This window comes from Phyllobates terribilis, unplaced genomic scaffold (genome assembly GCF_046119375.1).
Source record: "Phyllobates terribilis strain yellow unplaced genomic scaffold, ASM4611937v1 Scaffold_2__4_contigs__length_985480577, whole genome shotgun sequence".
Lineage (NCBI taxonomy): Eukaryota > Metazoa > Chordata > Amphibia > Anura > Dendrobatidae > Phyllobates > Phyllobates terribilis.
The window spans coordinates 548,005,987-548,025,598 of record NW_027362762.1 but is presented as its reverse complement, the minus strand read 5'-3'; the positions used below and the strand labels follow the sequence as shown (position 1 = coordinate 548,025,598).

The 19,612-nt window shown below is 42.9% G+C and overlaps 1 protein-coding gene across 4 annotated transcripts in view; it reads left to right on the top strand.

Annotated features, from left to right (window-relative positions):
* Positions 1 to 895: 895 nt before the first annotated feature.
* The window catches only part of HIVEP3 (HIVEP zinc finger 3), a 388,269-nt gene continuing 369,552 nt past the window's right edge, over positions 896 to 19,612 (top strand). For all 4 annotated transcript variants that reach the window (XM_073666393.1, XM_073666394.1, XM_073666397.1 and 1 more), the window contains exon 1: positions 896 to 1,194. The gene's annotated coding sequence lies outside the window, so the exon portion shown is untranslated. The remainder of the gene's footprint in view (positions 1,195 to 19,612) is intronic.

Sequence of the window (19,612 nt, the reverse complement as noted above, 5' to 3'; positions counted from 1 at the left end):
TAATTCATAGTTTTGATGCCTTCAGTGTGAATGTACAACTTTCAAAGTCATGAAAATACAGAAAAATCTTTAAATGAGAAGGTGTGTCCAAACTTTTGGTCTGTACTGGATCTCTCTGATTTAAGGGCATGAAAATTCAAAGTTTGAAAATTGGGAAATTTTTGCCAAATTTCCAATTTTTTTTTAACAGAGTAATGCAAGTCATATAGAAGAAATTTTACCACAATCATGAAGTACAATATGTCACAAAGAAACAATCTCAGAATCAGCGGGATCCGTTGAAGCGTTCCAGAGTAATTACCTCATAAAGTGACAGTGGTCAGAATTGTAAAAATTGGCCCGGTCATTAACGTGCAAACCAACCTTGGGGTAAAGGGGTTAATCTATAACCTATTACCATTTCCATGTAGGCCTTCGCCTATGCCGCAATGTAAGCCACCTAACCTTTGGCCCAGTAGTGTAGGGCTGCTGCACACAGCGGAGCAGTCACCCCAGTACTGGGCCGTGCCCTCACAGCTGGGACTGGCACGTTTCCCTTGGCTCAGGTGCAGTTTACTCCTGGGAATCCACAGTGCTGTAATGACTCCCCAATGTTATGGAGGGGTGTGCAGACCACATTCTAAGTCTTTACAAACCCCCTCCGTTTGCCGCCAGTGACTGAAGCCATATCTAATGCAGCGCAGAAGTGGAAGACGTCAGACGAGCCGTCTACTTTACAGAAAGGCTATATGATAACAAGGTGCTGAATTGCCAAGCTTCCCCTTCGCAACCAATGGGCGCGACCCAGCACCCACTACATGAAACTGCAACTGAGCGCTACCATTTTTTCTACGAGGAGGTATCGTCGCTCCCTTTCCTTCCAGTGGGCGCGTCCAAGCTTTGGTTCTGTGCAGTGAGAATCCTACTACTGAATTTTTTCACACACAGGCCTGCTTCGAACCTCCCCGCCTATATAGTGGGCGCGGCTAGGCACTAGCTGACAGCATTGAAGGCGGGCCGTACCACGTCCCCCCTACAGGGGTTTTTGGTGTTTGGTTGGAGCGGCCGGTTCCAAGGTGTAAAGTGGGTATGTGAGAGGACGACAATGTCAGCCCCGGCTCACACTGCTTTACTGCCCGGGGCTGCCTGGGAAACGACGCCTGCGGAGCCATGACGTCATCGAGTCGCAGGGCTGGAGGTATGACATCATTTGCGGTGAGTGGAGCCTGACAGGGCCTGTGACCCCACTGGGTATTCTTCTGCATGGCACTCACCTGCAGCTGTCATGTGTGGCACATAGCCTTAGAATAGCTAGCCTCTATAGCAGTCATTTTCCTAATGGTCGACGCTGTTTACTAGTGAGACTCCTGCTGGCACACATGCCTGCAGATGGCATACATGGCACACATGCCTGCAGATGGCACACATGCCTGCAGATGGCATACATGGCACACATGGCACATGCCTGCAGATGGCATACATGGCAAACATGCCTGCTGATGGCACACATGCCTGCAGATGGCACACATGGCACATGCCTGTAGCTGGCAAACATGGCACATGCCTGCAGGTGGCACATGCCTGCAGGTGGCACATTACTCCCACTTGTAATGCACGCTTATTCTCTTGCTGGCCTGTGCTCCTTGCTGGTTGCTGATAATCATTACTAGCCATGTATTGTTTAGCATTGCAGATTAGTGTTGTTCTCTAGGGTCAGTCACCACGCCATAAATATGTCCCCAGTGCCCACTTTAGGGCACCTCTCTAGTGCCAGGGAGGAGAGTCCTGATCTCAGGAAAGTGCTGAAGCAATGGTTCTTACAGATATGATGGCACCACATCACTGCTGCGCGTGTGTTCTGTCATACCCCAAAAAGCGTGCTAAAATAGTGGTCCTGTGACTGTGGAGACCAGTAGCCATGGTGGGCATTAAGGGGACCATGACCGCCACCAGTGCTCCGGGAGACTGTAATAATAATCTTTTTTTTTTTTTAAATAATCTTTTTATTTATAAATGCCATTGGTATTCATTGCACCGTTACCAGCGCAGACCTTTGACACAAGGCAGTTGGGTCCATGGAGTTTACACCAAATCCTCCATCTATCCAATTCTAGCAGTCTGGTTTTAGTAAGCTGCTGCCCGTCATCATCATCGTCTCCCACAGGTTCAAGGTTGTGTGTTCAGAGCTGCCCTTCTGCAGATCAGATGGCACCAGCCTGGCCCTTGTTCTGTGCCATGTCTTGCAAAGTCTATGTGCACTCTGCGTCTGAGCTCATTGCCTTGCGTTTAATCATGGAAAAGCTTTGTTACAAAATCTAATTCTCTATTCTAATTAAAGCGTCATCGTCTTAATTTTTTTAAATAAATGAATTGTAGACATGACCGTAAGAAACTTTGCAATGTATCTTACCAGAGAAATACGCCCCCCATCCGGACTGATCTCTCACACTCAATTCATGGGTAAAATCTGAATTCAGTGAAGACAGATTTTCCCATTACTGAGATATCAGTTGGTGCTCATAAAGTTCTATGGATAAGGCAGCATGCCACTAGAGGCAAACAGACTTTTTGCTGTGAGTTCTCGTGAAACGAGACAGTTTAAGGCTATGTTCACACGGGTTTATTCTCAGTGTAATTGCTCCTCCATGTGCACAATAGACCCACCTTGGACCTATGTGCTAGTGGCTGTGGGCTGTCTAGTCTGGTCCTATTTGGGCACCTAGTGCATGTAAATAAGGAACTAATTAAAAAAAAAATAATACTATAATGATATACAAATATATTTTATTAAAATAACAGTGTTTACGAAACAATATCACATCAGTAGAAAGGCAAGATGGTAATGCCAAATATAATAAATCCAACAAAACGTTTTATTTCACTCTGCAGCCATTACATTGTGTCCAGTTCAACATGAAACATTTGAACGGTCATCTATGAAGAAAAAAAAGTACAATATAACAGATCTCCACAATGTGATTTTTCAAGATTTGTGGTCTGTTCCTTTGCATTTTCCTTGACATCTATTTTTTCTTTTTCTTCAAACCTCCTCATGCACTAGACCTTTTGTGAGGTTGTTTCTCGCCATTGGAATCAGTAAGGGAAAGAGTATATGGGAAACCTTATCTATGAAATTGATCTTTCTCTTTGAGCTGTGGTTGTTTTTTTTAACCCTTTCATCTCCAAGCCTGCTTAACCTTCCTGATGAGCTAAAATTTACAATTTTGACCAGCGTCAATTTATGAGGTAATAACTCTTCAACATATTATTTATTATTATAGCGCCATTTATTCCATGACGCTTTACATGTGAAAGGGATATACATGGCACAAACAATTACAATACATTTTGAACAATACAAGTCGGCAACTGGTACAGGAACAGCGACGACTCTGCCCGTGAGGGATCCCTGAGATTTGTTTTTTTGGTGACACAGTGTACTTCATGTTAGTGCTAAATTTTGGTCGATATCATTTGTTTTTATGATAATACCAAAAATTTGACAAAAAATGTGAAACTTTTGCAATTTTCAAACTTTGAATTTTTATGCCCTTAAACCAAATAGTTATACCAGACAAAATTGATGTAAAAGTAGACATGTGGTAAATGTTATTTTTTATCTGCGTCATTTTTGAAACCTCATTTTTTTTGTGAGGAAGGTAGAAGGGTTAAACGTTAATCAGCAATTTTTCATTTTTCCACATCACATTTGAAGTGGCTCTGAGGGGCCTATGTGACAGAAAATACCCAAAATGACACCATTCTAAAAACTGCACCACTCAAGGTGCTCAAAACCACATTCAAGAAATGTATTAATCTTTTAGGTGCTTCACAGAAATTAAAGCAATGTGGAAGGAAAAAATAAACATTTTAATTAGTCACACAAAATTGTTGCTTTAACCCCAATTTTTTTCATTTTCACAAGGGTAAGAGGAGAAAATGAATCATACAATTTGTTGTGCAATTTCTCCTGCGTACGCTGATACCCCATATGTGGTGGAAAACTAGTGTTTGGGCCAGGGCAGTGTAGTCTAAATAAAATGGACCGACTCCAAAAATATGTAATACATTGGGTTCAGTAGTACAATGCAGGATGTGCTGTAAATGTTTTCATAAGAATTTGGGAAAGCTATGAAATGTCCTATAAATGACTGTTCTATTCCTGATCTAAAGATTTAGGCTTTTAGTTGAGATGAATCTGGGCTGCACTTTATTTACATGCTCAGTAGTGAGGCAGTGCTGTAGAGTCAAGGGAATTGAGGAGTCGGTGCTTGAGGAGCAGAGTTCGTAAAGGAAGGACTACCATTTCACTTTTGGAGCACAAAATTGGCTTGAATAGATAGTGGACGCCGTGTTGTGTTTGCAGAGCTCCTGCTGTGCCTAAACAGTGTCAATTCCTTGTGGTAGATCAGCTCTCATGGTTGCACATAAAGGTAGGCACAGAAACACTGTCTATTTAAATCTGTGGTTTATTAAGAGCACTGTATAAACCACGGCAACGTTCGCAAAAACAAACACGTCCTTCCCGGCCTAACAGGAAAAACAAAACATAACGTATGGCACAGTCCTTGTTGCTATGGGTAACCGCCCACTTCAGGAACAAACAACCCAAGGTTTAGCTTTCTTTCACATGACAAAACAGCTCCAGAGCTTGTGCCTCCAGGCTCACCCCACACCAAATGCCCTATAAGGCTCGGAATTTATCCTCTGACCTCCTCCCTCTCTGCCGGTGTTTAATCACCCTAGCACTAAATATGGCTGATTTACCCCTTATTCCTTCGTGTGCTGGAACATTTTTCCTATGTTTAATTACTGGAGCTAACAATCTCAGTGCTACATATCTCCCCTCTAGCACTTTGCCAGTGACTTTGTCACATATCCCCCCCCTCTGCCCAAAGCCGCAGGTTTTGGCACCTGTAGTCACCAAACATGAAGTCTAAACTGGACAACTGCATTACTGTGCTGCTTTTTGGGCCTGTGTTTCGCATGAAAAATGAAGACCTATAGCCCTGAGTTTCAACTCTTGGAAAGCCATCTTTGCTTTAAAAGGCCATTTGGCCATTGACGTTTTCATACCCTTAAGAAGGTCAGTCAGGAATGCGGCAAGATTCGGGTTACCCGGCTGATAGTGTGAGGGGCTAAGATCTGGTCTATGGCCCTCCGGAAGGTAGCGGAGTCTCTCTTCAGGCCAAATGGGCTTCTGATAGACTGGAAGCAACAGTCAGGTTTAAAAATAAGAGGCCACCTTCTTCTTAACACTTTGAGAGAGGAGGATTTGCCAGTAACCTTTTGTTAGGTCTATGGAGGTGATGTATCTGGCTGACCCTAGCTTCGATATGAGTTCATCGTCATGGGGTATCGGATACGCATCAAATGCCTCTTGTTTCGAAAACACCTTGCGGTGGGCTTTGGGATTCTATATGGCTTTTGGTTCACCTGTACATGTGGTTTTGTCAGGATTACTTGTTCACCAACCTGCGTAGGTTTTGGCTACTCCGAAAATAGGTCCCGATTCCGCTGAAGCAGTTCACGGCACTGTTGTTTCTGGGCCGGTTACACCCTTAGTGTCCCCTTCTGGCCTGTCCTGCCAATGTGGAGTTTCAATGTGGTTTCTCTGTTGCCCTGCCCTGACTGATAGAGGCACGAGAGGATTTTGGAAGGGAGAGGTGGTAGCCGTTGACTGGCAGGTGGGACAGGACTTGCAATATTTTAATAATAATAATAATACCTCTGCATGACCTGTTCTTGAGTTTTGTTCAGCCCCAGATGGCCACCCAAGACATGTGAATGGGCCCTGTCCAACACCCTTTGTCTATAGGGTCCTGGTACCAATAATGGCTCCACTATCTCCTCCCCACTCAACATGAAATAGGGAAACCTGGTCTCAGCCCCCAACTCCTGTGTTATTCCATTTATAACTGTTACCTTATTGAACACCTCTTTTAGATACGTCCTTTTGTTGGGTGAACCCAAAATTTTCTCTGGTCACCCCTGTCTCAGGAATGTCTGCCTCAGGGGATCTTCTTCTCTTCACCCACTACACAGAAGGGAAATTTGTCAGACTCTGGGGTTGGCAATCACACTGGCCACCGGATAGTCTTTAGCATCTCCGTGAATGCAACTGACGCCCACCTCCTTCCCAGGGATCAATTGGAGAGGCAGTGTGGCCCACACGATGGTCACCAAACTCCCTGAGTCTAGTAGTCCAGTCATTTGCAGGCCATTCACTTTTACAGGACAAGCTTGGGGCCCTTGCGGGGTGGACAGTCCTTACTGCAAGCTGGATATCAGTAGAATGAACACCGCACATTTGCTCGGTGGTTAGGGGACAATGGGCAGCTATATGACCTGAGCCGTGACATCTCCAGCAAATTGCATCCCCCGATGAGGCCCTTTGCATGCCCTCCGCCACCGAGTATCGAGCGGGTTGCCTCCCCAAGGACCTGTCAACCCCCCTGATACTTTTCGACCAGTCCGAAAAAGTCATCGGCGTTCCGGGTATCTCCCTGGGCAACCCAAGTCTGCATCGGACTCAGAAGGGAGTACATGAACCGGTCCATTACAACTTGCTCCACCATCGGCGCTGGTGTAGAGGACTCCAGCTGTAACCACTTTTGGATGAGGTGCAGCAGATCAAACATTTGGGAGCTAGGAGGTTTGTCCCGGTGATATGCCCAGCGGTGGACCCGTTGTGCCCTGACAGTTATTGTCACCCTCAAGTGCGCCAAAATTTCTGGTTTCAATTTTTCATATTCTTTGGCGTCCTGTAAGGCCAAATCAGAGTAGGCCTTTTGTGGCTCCCCATTAAGTAAGGCGCCAGAACTTCCACCCACTGCTCTGGCGGGAGTTTCTCTTTATTGGCGACCCTTTCAAAAATGGTTAAAAAGGCCTCTGTCGTCACTTGGGGTCATCTTCTGTAAGGCTCTCCTCACTGCCTTCTGGACAGAGAAATCATCAGCTGGGGTCGGAGCTGCTGCCGTGCCACGAGTCGCCTCTGCCACGAATCAATCTGCTGCTGTTGTCAGAGCTGCTGCTGTTGTCAGAGCTGCCCTCGGTGCTGTTGCTGCTGGTGCTGCTGCAACTGGTGTTGGCTTTGGACCAGGTGCTTGGTCAGCTGCTCCATTTTGTCTGACCGCTGTTTCATCCTTACAACCGCCTTCACCCAGGACATGCAGTCTGTCCACAGCCATCACACTTGCTTCCTGGGGATCTTGCCGGCACTTCTAACACCAACTGTGGTAGATCGGCTCACTTGGTTGCACATAGAGTTAGACACAGGAACACTGTCTTTTTAAATCTTCTGTGGTTTATTAAGAGCACTGCATAAACCACGACAATGTTAGCAAAAACAAACACAGCCTTCCCGGTCTAACAGGAAAAACAAAACATAACGTATGGCACAGTCCTTGTTGCTACGGATAATCGTCTGCTTAAGGAACAAACAACCCAAGGTTTAGCTTTCCTTCACATGACAAAACCGCTCCAGAGCTTTTGCCTCCAGACCCACCCCACACCAAATGCCTTATTAGGCCGGGGTCCCACTAGCGTATGGCATCCAATGCGAGAGCATCGGATGCGATATGCTAATAACATTCGGCTCCTGCTCTGCGAGCGAGAGACGAGCGTCAGTGCTCCATGCTGCGATCCTCTCACACAGAGAGGATCGCAGCACAGATGCGGAGGGGACGGAGAAATCAATTTCTCCATCTCATCTGTTGCTGGCATCGGCGGGAATCACTTCACTCGGGTGTTATCCAAGTGCAGTGCGATGTTTCACACGCACCCAAAAGCTTATATGGGTGCGTGCGATCTGAATGCAGCATGCAATCGTAGCATGCTGTAATTTTTTTCCAGCCCGATCGTAATCTGGTCGGCGCTGAAAAAAAAAAAAAACGCCACTGAGCACACCATCATGGGATTAAATTGCTCCGAATGCAATCCGATTTTTTATCGAATTGCATTCGTCTTGCCACAGCTCGCATTGATGTGCCATCCTGGAGGAGATCCCACAGGAGACCATGCGCAACCTCATCAGGAGCGTTGTAGGGAGGTCATACAGGCACGTGGAGGCCACACACAATACTGAGCCTCATTTTGACTTGTTTTAAGGACATTACATCAAAGTTGGATCAGCCTGTAGTGTGTTTTTCCACTTTAATTTTGGGGGTGACTCCAAATCCAGGCCTCCATTGGTTAATAAATTTGATTTCCATTGATTATTTTTGTGTGATTTTGTTGTCCGAACATTCAACTTTGTACGGAACAAAGTATTCAATGAGAATATTTCATTCATTCAGATCTAGGATGTGTTATTTGAGCGTTCCCTTTATTTTTTTGAGCAATGTGTTTTTCCCGCAAAAATGTTGCTTTAGCCCAAAATTTTTCATTTTCACAAGGGTAATAGTAGAAAGTGGACAATACAATTTGTTGTGCAATTTCTCCTGAGTAAGCCGATACCCCATATGTGGTGGAAAGCCACTGTTTGGGCGCACGGCAAGGCTTGGTAAGGAAGCAATGGCAATTGAATTTTGGAGCGCAATTTTGGGTGGAATAGATTGTGGACACCATGTCACATTTGAAGAGCCCCTGACATGCCAAAATAGCAGAAACCCCCACATGTGACCCCATTTTGGAAACTACACCTCTTGAATTCATTTAGGGATGTAGTGAGAACTTTAAACTTCTGGCGATTCACAGAATTGTATAACATTGAGCTGAGTAAATTTCTACTAAAATGTTGCTTTGGCCCCAAGTTTTTAATTTTCAAAAGGGAAAATAGGAGACAATGAACTGTGCAATTTGTTACATAATTTCTGTGTGGTCGAAAACTGCTTTTGAGGCACAGTGGAAAGCTCAGAAGGGAAGAAGCGCCATACTGGAGTTCTGATTTAGCTGGAATGGTTTGAGGGTGTCATGTTACATTGGCAGAGCCCCTGAAGTGCCCCAACAACAGAACCCGACCTTCCCTTCCCATCATAAATGACCCACTGTATTCATCTTAGGGTGCAATGATTATGTTGACACCGTATGTGCCTCACAGAATTTTATACCGTTGGGCAGTGAAGAAAGAATAATTAAATATTTACTACTAAAATGTTGGTTTAGTCCAAAGTTTTCAATTTTTATATGGGCTAATATAATATGCAGTATAAGTGATTAGACTACTTTATTCTTCAAGTCGGTGCGATTACAGTAATACCAGATTTATAGCGTTTTTTGGCTGCTGTCACACACTAAAATACACTTTTTCTTGCCATAATTTGAGAGCTAGAAATTTTTTATATTTTGGCCGACAGAGTCATGTGAGGGCTTGTTTTTTTCAGGACGAGTTGACGTTTTTATTGCTACCATCCTTGGGCACATAACAATTTTTGGGAATGATTGATGCAGCATAATGGCTCAGTGGTTAGCCATGCAGCCTTGCAGCGCTGGGGTCCTGGGTTCAAATCCCACCAAGGACAACATCTGCAAGGAGTTTGTATGTTCTCCCCATTTTTGCATGGTTTTCCTCCGGGTTCTCCAGTTTCCTCCCACACTCCAAAGACATACTGATAGAGTATTTAGATTGTGAGCCCCAATGGGGACAGTGATATGGAATTAATGGCTCTATATCAGTGAGATAAATAAATAAAATGGCAACAGTGTGTGGGTAGCGCAATGGGAAGCAGAATGTCCAGAATGTCACCACAATATACTAACCTATTTATGGCTAAACTAATTTTCTGGACTCGACAGCAATACCATACCAACATCAATTTACCATAAACCCACAGGACGTCTGGCATATCTTAAATGGAACAGCTTTCATCCAAGACGCACAAAAAAATCCATCACCTATAGTCAAGCTCTGAGATAAATTCGGCTCCATTCAGACAGTAAAGATAGAATACTACACCTGCTATCACTGAGGAATACATTCCTACAAGGATAATGTCCACTGTTAACAGATGATTAGATCTACAGAGCTACAAGGATCCCAAGAAAGAGCCTCCTGGATTACAACAGGGTGCCTCTTGTGGTCACATACAATCCCCACATGAACATCCTAAGGAAGATTGGTGTTGATCTCCAACCCATATTCCACAGAGACCCCAGACTAAGGGCTCTTTGACATTTCAGTGTGTCTGGTACGTGTGGTGACAATTTCCACACGTACCGGATACACATACACACACAGACCCATTCAAATCTATGGGTCTGCGTACGTGTCAGTGTGTTTCCATGGACCGTGTGTCCGTGTGCTCCCCACTCTGACGTCCGTTTTTTCCGGATGCACGGTCTGCAAAATGTCTCACTACCACACGTGTGACACACACGGACACGCGGGTACGGATCTCCGGTACCGGAAATATACGAACATGTGAAACCGTCCTCATTAGTATTCCCAGAACTACCACATCTCTCCTACAAATAGCCTCCTAACTTAAAGGGAACCTGCCACCAGAAATAATGCTATTAACCTGATGCAGATATGGGGTTTATTTGCAGGTTAACAGCGTTTTTGTAGCCGAATGTAGCAGGGAGAAAATAAACTTTATTCTCCCCGCCAGCATTTGGTTTCATTCACATGGCGCCGTGAATGAAACCAGGTTAATAGCAGGTTAATAGCGTTATTTCTGGTGACCGTTTCCCTTTAACCACTTCGCACCAGAGCCTGTTTTTGCCTTCGTGACCGGGCCAATTTTTTCAATTCTGACCACTGTCACTTTATGAAGTAATTACTCTGGAACGCTTCAACGGATTCCCCTGATTCTGAGATTGTTTTTTCGTGACATATTGTACTTCATGATAGTGGTAAAATTTCTTTGACATCACTTGCGTTTATTTGTGAAAAAATCGGAAATTTGGCGAAAATTTTGAACATTTTGCAATTTTCAAACTTTGAATTTTCATGCCCTTAAATCAGAGAGATATGTCACACAAAATAGTTAATAAATAACATTTCTCACATGTCTACTTTACATCAGCACAATTTTGGAACCAAAATTTTTTTTTGTTAGGGAGCTATAAGGGTTAAAAGTTGACCAGCGATTTCTCATTTTTCCAACAAAATTTACAAAAACATTTTTTTAGGGACCATATCATATTTGAAGTCACTTTGAGGGGTCTCTATGACAGAAAATACACAAAAGTGACACCATTCTAAAAACTGCCCCCCTCAAGGTGCTCAAAACCACATTCAAGAACTTTATTAACCCTTCAGGTGCTTCACAGGAATTTTTGGAATGTGAAAGAAAAAAATTAACATTTACTTTTGTTCACAAAAATGTTACTTTAGACCCAATTTTTTTATTTTCACAGGGGTAACAGGAAAAAATGGACCCCAAAATTTTTTGTGCAATTTCTCTTGAGCACGCTGATGCCCCATATGTGAGGGAAAACCACTGTTTGGGCGCACGGCAGGGCTCGGAAGGGAAGGAGCGCCATTAGACTTTTTGAATGTAAAATTTGTCTGAATAATTAGCAGACGCCATGTTGCGTTTGGAGAGCCCCTGATGTTCCTTAACAGTGGAAACCCCCCACAAGTGACACCATTTTGGAAACTAGACCCCTTAGGGAACATATCTAGATGTGTGGTGAGCACCTTGAACCCCAAGGTGCTTCACAGAAGTTTATAATATTGAGCTGTAAAAATAAAATGTTCACATTTTTCCCACAAAAACGTTTTTCATCCCTTAATTTTGCATTATCATAAGGGTAATAGGATAAATTGCACCATGAAATTTGTTGTGCAGTTTCTCCTGAACACGCCGATACCCCATATGTGGAGGCAAACCACTGTTTGGGCGCACGGCAGGGTTTGGAAGGGAAGGAGCACCATTTGACTTTTTGAATGTAAAATTTGTTTGAATAATTAGCAGACGCCATGTTGCATTTGGGGAGCCCCTGATGTGCCTAAACAGTGGAAATCCCCCACAAGTGACACCATTTTGGAAACTAGACCCCTTAGGGAACTTATCTAGATGTGTAGTGAGCACCTTGCACCCCCAGCTGCTTCACAGAAGTTTATAATATTGAGCCATAAAAATAAAATTTTCACAGTTTTCCCACAAAAAATGTTTTTCATTCCCTAATTTTGCATTATCATAAGGGTAACAGGATAAATTGCACCATGAAATTTGTTGTACAATTTCTCCTGAGTACGCTGATACCCCATATGTGGGGGAAAACCACTGCTTTGGTGTACGGCAGGGTTCGGAAGAGAAAGGAGCGCTATGTTGGCTGGGATAGGCAGCAGACACCATGTCACATTTGAAGAGTCGCTGACATGCCGAAACAGCAGAAACCCCCACAAGTGACCCCATTTTGTAAACTACACCTCTCAAGGAATTCATCTAGGGAAGTAGTGAGTATTTTTTAATTTTTAAATTTATACCATTGGGCAGTGACAAAAGCATAATTATATTTTTACCACAAAAAAATGTTTTACCCTCAGATTTTACATTTTCACACAGGGCAATGGGTAAAAATGGTGCCGAAATGTGTCACACAATTTCTTCTAAAAATGGCAATACCCCATATGTGGCTGTATCGTACCACTCAGCCATACGGCGAGATCTGGGGGGGACGGAGTGCTATTTGACAATTGGAGAACAAATTATTGTAGAATAGGCATTTGGATTTGGGAGCACAAAATTTTCTGAATTTCTTTTGGGGGGCAAGGGCCATTTCACTTTTCCAGAGCCTTTCTGCTACCAGTAACTTGGAAGTCCCTTATATTTTTAACAGATGACGGACCTGAGTGGGGACTAGCTTTTTTTGAGGACTGAGTTGAAGCTTTTATTGGGAACATTTTACGTAACATTTATCCGGGGCTCGAGGCTGAGCACTTACATCGGGGTTTCCATCTAAATTTCCAAGTGATGTAATTCAGATGAAACCCCTGCGGGATCCATTCACTGTAATGAGGCAGCAGAGTTACTCTGGACTCCGTCTGGCCTCTGTTTAGCGGTGTCCTTTTTTTCAGAAGTGCACAAAACTGTGGCCAACCGCACTTTTATGCACGCCTAAAACAAATGACACCGTGGGATCACAGGCCAGACGGCATCCACAGTGGCCTATATCTGCCTCATTACAGGGAATCTTCCGTCATGGGTTCCGGCTGAATCACATATTTCAGAGATTTACACGGAAACTCTGGCGTAAGTGCTCAGCGCATAGCGCAGGATAAATGCGTGCCGAGCCTTATTGCAATCTTTGGGAGACATAATAAACAAATCAGTAGCAGGTGAAGAATTGGTTTTATTTATTTTTTACGCCGTTCCTCGTGTGATATAACTGATTAGATTACTTTATTCTTCGGGTCGGTGTGATTACAGAGATACCAGATTTATATGGGGTTTTTATGACTGACAGCTGTCACACACTAAGAGACGCTTTTTTTTTGCAAAATCTAGTTTTTGCATAGCCATATTTTGAGAGCTATAATTTTTCCATATTTCGGCCGACAGAGTCATGTGACTCTTGTTTTTTGCGGGACAAGTTGACATTTTTATTGGTACCATTTTTGGGTACAGGACATTTTTTGATCGCTTTCTATTCCGTTTTTTGGGAGGTAAAATTAACAAAAACCAACAATTCAGGAATTGTTTTTTGAGGGTTTTTTTTTTATGCCGTTCTGCGTGTGGTAAAAGTGATCAGGCAGCGTTATTCTTCGGGTCGGTACGTTTACAGTGATACTACACTTACTGTATATTTTTTAATGTTTTGGCGCTTTTACACAATAAAACAATTTTCTAGAAAAATTTTTTTTTGCATTGCTTTATTCTGAGCTCTATAACTTTTTTATTTTTCGGCTGATGGAGCTGTATGGCGGCTTTTTTTTTGCGGAACAAGATGACGTTTTCAGCGGTACCATTTTTATTTCCATTTTGCTTTTTGATCGCATTTTTTTCCACTTTTTGTTTGGCGATATGAGGAAAAAGCATAGTTTTTTGCTCCGTTTTTTATTTATTTTTATTACGGTGTGCACAGAAGGAGTTAATTAGTGTGACAGTTTTATAGCTCGGGTTGTTTCGGACGCGGCAATACCAAATATGTGTACTTTTTTATCTTTGCATAAATATACGGATTTATCGGTTTAATATTTTATTTATTTATTTTAATTTATTTTGTTTTGCTTTTTTAACAGTTTCAAAACATTTTTTTTTACATTTTTACTTAGTCCCTGTATGGGACATTAATTTTTATTTTTCTGATCCCTGATCTCATGTAATGTAATAGACATATATTACATTACATGAGATCTTCACTGACTTTCACAGTCAGAGTCTACTGCCAGGCTTCAGCTGCAGGCTGCAGGCTGAGCCAGGCAGGACACCATATGTGGCAGAGCTGGAGGCGGTCATGTGACCTCCAGCTGCCATAGCAACCCAAGGTCCTGGAAGCTATCAGGGGTCGTCGGAGAGGTAAGTGGACGACCCCCTCTCCTCCTGCTGTCTTCTATATGCCGCGATCACTATAGATCGCGGCATATAGAAGACAGCAAAGGGTTAACATCACTGGGACCTGTTCCAATCAGGTCCCGATGATGTTCCCTGTCAGAGCTATCGCTCTGCACCGCTCCTGCAGCGCTTGCAGGACCCTGGGGGTCCTGAGCGCTGCGGGACCACCCACCGTTTTTAAACGTCCGCGCTGCACAGAGCCCAGGCAGCGCGGACGTTTATCTACAGTGGGCGGTCGGGAAGCGGTTAAGGAATCTCCTTGTCTGAATGGTCCTCATTACTATCAGAAATGCACACATTCCCCAGTAATAATAAAACATATATTACCAACAAATCATCAGCAGAGCCACTGAATCCAGCTATTAGATTTTTAACCCCTTACAGCACCTGTCAGCAGGATTGTGCTCAGTAAACTACATACACTGTTACATACATACAGCTGTCATAAGAGCATACAGATGAATATGTAAGCAGAGCACCAGATAGAACGCCCCCCACAGGCCGCCCCGAAGCACGAGCATATCATTATCTCCAAAAAGAAAGTAAAGATTACACAAGAACCACATGATGGATTTAATCAACAAGGTATCATTTTATTCAGTGCAATGTCGCCCACCTAACAGTGTATGTAGTTTACTGAGCACAATCCTGCTGACAGGTGGGCTTTAATGACCCCCGATACGCATTAAAACGGCGGCTACTAAGGGGCCTTATTTCCTCATTGCCATTTTAAAATGGCGATCGGGAATAAGGGTATAGCGCCCCTCAGAGTCTGAAAATCCCCGGGGTCTCAGTTACCGGGGGTAGCGGAGACCCTGGAGAACACATTCAGGGCCAGATTTTTCGGTCCCCGATCACGTGATCGCAAGTAAAAAAAAAAAAAAAAGTCTGCCCCCTGTTAAAATGATCTCTCTCTCTTCTGACATGATCTACATGAAATGTATGTCCCTAAGCTCCCCGATACACCATCCCCCGGGCCCTCCGCCTCCTCTTAGAAAAAAATAATTGGTTCCTTCTGATCACTGTGATAGACTCTATCACAGTGATCAAAAGCCAATAATTATTATGTCATTCCCCCGTGTCATTATTTTTGTCAGATTACATTTTTTTTATTTTAAAATTATTTCTTTCATTCTTTGCGGTTAGGGTTGGGGTTTGCCTTCGGGTTAGGCTTATGGTTGAGGTTTGGGTTGTGCTTAGGGTTGGTTTTAGGATTGTTTTTTTTTCAAAAGTCAAAAAAGAAATGATATGACGACTAGTGTTTGAGCCTAAGTGCTTGCTACTCGAATTTGCATCGCGGGTGCTCGAGTGACATGCTCATGTCCCCACCCCGCATGTTTTGCAGCTGTTAGACTGCCAAAAAAACGTGGGGATTGCCTGCCATATACCCCTGGATAAAATCCTTGGGGTGTGTATTTTCCAAAATGGGGTCAGTTGTGAGGAGTCCCTGATGTTTGGGTGCCTTAGGGGGCCCTGAAAATGTGACAGGTCGCCCGCAATTTATTTCAGCCAATTTGTGTTCCAAATTTCAAATATTGCTCCTTCCGTTCTGAACTAGTCTTTTGTCCAAACAGAACTTTTTGACTACATGTGGGGTATCACGACGCTTGTAAGAAAGTGGTTAACAAACTGTGGGTTCCACTTTTTGGTGTTACCTCTTGCAAAAGTGAAAAATCTGTGGCTAAAGCACATTTTAGAGGTAAAATGTATATATTTCTTCTTCCATTCCAATTTGCATTAATTCCTATGTAGCAACTGAAGGGTTAAAACATTTCCCGACAACAGTTTAGAAATATTTGAGAGGTGCAGTTTTGATAATGGCTTCACTTTTGGCGAGTTTCCAATTTATAGGCCCCTCAAAGTCCATTTACAGTGGGTGCGGAAAGTATTCAGACCTCTTTAAATTGTTCACTTTGTTTCATTTCAGCCATTTGGTAAATTCTAAAAAGTTCATTTTGTTTTCTCATTAAAATACACTCTGCACCCCATCTTGACTGAAAAAAGCAGAAATGTAGAAATTTTTGCAAATGTCTTAAAGAAAAACTGAAATATCATATGGTCATAAGTATTCAGACCCTTTGCTCAGTAGTGAGAAGAAGCCCCCTTTTGAGCTAGTACAGCCATGAGTCTTCTTGGGAATGATGCAACAAGTTTTTCACACCTGGATTTGGGGATCCTCTGCCATTCTTCCTTGCAGATCCTCTCCAGTTTCGTCAGTTTTCGTCAGGTTGGATGGTGAACGTTGGTGGACAGCCATTTTCAAGTCTCTCCAGAGATGCTCAATTGGGTTTAGGTCAGCGCTCTGGCTGGGCCAGTCAAGAATGGTCACAGAGTTAGCTGTGTGCTTAGGGTCATTGTCTTGTTGGAAGGTGAACCTTCGGCCAAGTCTGAGGTCCAGAGCACTGTGGAAGAGGTTTTCATCCAGGATATCTCTGTACTTGGTTGCATTCATGTTTTCTTCAATTGCAACCAGTCGTCCTGTCCCTGCAGCTGAAAAACACCCCCATAGCATGATGCTGCCACCACCATGTTTCACTGTTGGGATTGTATTGGGCAGATGATGAGCAGTGCCTGGTTTTCTCCACACATACCGCTTAGAATTATCACCAAAAAGTTCTATTTTCGTCTCATCAGACCAGAGAATCTTAATTCTCATAGTCTGGGAATCCTTTGTGTGTTTTCGCAGAACTCTATGCGGGCTTTCGGAGAGTCATTCCGTCGGGTCACTCAGCCATGAAGGCCCGACTGGTGTAGGGCTGCAGTGATAGTTGACTTTGTGGAACTTTCTCTCATCTCCCTACTGCCTCTCTGGAGCTCAGCCATAGTGATCTTGGGCTTCTTCTTTACCTCTCTCACCAAGGCTCTTCTCCCACGATTGCTCAGTTTGGCTGTATGGCCAGGTCTAGGAAGACTTCTGGTGGTCCCAAACGTCTTCACACTGTGAGCTGTGAGGTCTTATATAGACAGGTGTGTGTGCCTTTCCAAATCAAGTCCTATCAGTTTAATTAAACACAGCTGGACTCCAATGAAGGAGTAGAACCATCTCAAGGAGGATCACAAGGAAATGGACAGCATGTGACTTAAATATGAGTGTCTGAGCAAAGGATCTGAATACTTATGACCATGTGATATTTCAGTTTTTCTTTTTCAATAAATTTGCAAAAATTTCTACATTTCTGTTCTTTTCAGTCAAGATGGGGTGTAGAGTGTACTTTAATGAGAAAAAAAATGAACTTTTTAGAATTTAGCAAATGGCTGCAATGAAACAAAGAGTGAAAAATTTTAAGGGGTCGGAATACTTTCCGCATATATATACTGTACATTTTGGGGCACTTCCCTTCTACAGAGTTTTTTCACAAACACTGACTCCATAGGCTTTTTCTTTCACCATACTTTGACCCCTTTTAATGACCTTTGGTGGATGATTTTGTTGTCATTGGATTGGTTAGAAATTAATGGATGCTGTGCTACTATTGGCTGCTGTGGGCAGAGAAGATTTTCTTAACCCAGCTTCCAAAGAGTGGTGTCCATAGCATCCAATCATAACATTTCTGTTTTTTTCAGTCAAGAGTGTACTTTAATGAGAAAAAAAATGAACTTTTTAGAACTTGCCAAATGGTGGCAATGAAACAGAGTGAAAAATTTAAAGGGGTCTGAATACTTTCCGTATCCACTGTAAATCAGAATAGGTCCATAAAGAGACAGGTTTTGTAAATTTGTTGAAAAAAATAGATATTGCTGATAAACTTTTAACCCCTGTAACATTCTAACAAAAAAAATTGTTCCAAAAATGATGTAAAGTAGACATATGGGAAATATTATTTATTAATTATTTTGTGTAGTAGAACTGTCTGATTTAGGGCATAAACATTTAAAGTTTGAAAATTGCGAATTTGTTTGTCAAATTTTCAATATTTTCATAAATACAGTATACACAAATTATATCGACCAAATTTTACCACTAACATGAAGTACAATGTGTCATGAAAAAAACTGTCTCAAAATCACTGGGATCTGTTGAAGCTTTTGAATGACGCTGGGCAGATTTAAAAAATTGGCTTGGTCATTAAGGTCAAAATTAGCTCCGTCACTAAGGATTTAAAAACACAGGTAAGATCTCAAAACAAAATTTTTTCAAAAGCAAATAAGATTAAGAAAATGCCACAAACAGAACTGCAGCTGACTTTGTTAGGCATGCTTGCTGAATTGGGTAATCCTTCTGATGAGGTTATCAGAAATGGCTCTTTAACCATTGGAGTGATCTAAGAACAGAACTGTGGTGATCATCAGCAGATTGTGGAACTCCCTGCACATATTTTTGGAATATGCAAACTATATAGGGGTTTTCAAAACCAGACATGTGACCCCCTCTAAAATAAGGAGTTGTTCTAATTGTGTAATATTGTTGTCAGGTCTCCATTGTGCCTCCCATGTCGCAGTTATAAAATGTGCCACATTTATTAAAACTATCTAAATGTACATCAACCAGGTTGGTCTAAAGAAAAGTTTATAATAATAGTTAAGGGGTAACATTTCTTCTTGTGGAGAGTGACACATCAGCTGTGGTATACCATCTTGAAACGTTGCCCCTTAGACCTCAGTCCAGAGCCGCTCATCTAGCCAAATCAGTTCTCATACTCTGCACTGATGAGGGCCAACAGCCCGAAACACCATGTCTGCAATCTGAGATTCTGATTTGGCTTTTACCCCAAGTCATATTGCCCGACTCGTTAAAGGGTTGATTGTGACTTGTAGGATTTCTACTTCCAATAGGTGGCGCTATGAAGTTCAAGTCCTCTTTTTCTCTGAAGAGGCAATTTGCATAATAATAGCTAGCAATACGACTGCAATTACAGTCCTTACAGTCCACTCAGTGCTTGTCATCTTTTTTTCCAGTGTTTTTTTTTTTGTTTCCTCTGTGCATTTTTTTGTGCTGACAAAGAGCATTTTACAGTAATGGCAAAATTACACACTTGTATTGAGCCAAGGCCTCTCTCCATACAAGTTTATAGAGAGCGAGGCCATGCCCACTGGCCGGGGGTATATACAACTTATACATACCCTCCCATCCCAGGTCTGAAACCAGTGAATCCCCGCAGCACACAGTGCCTGCACTGGGAGTATTCATAAGTCTGCAGTCACACAGAGTGACAGCAGACTTATCGCTTTTGAACGGACAACCCCTTTAA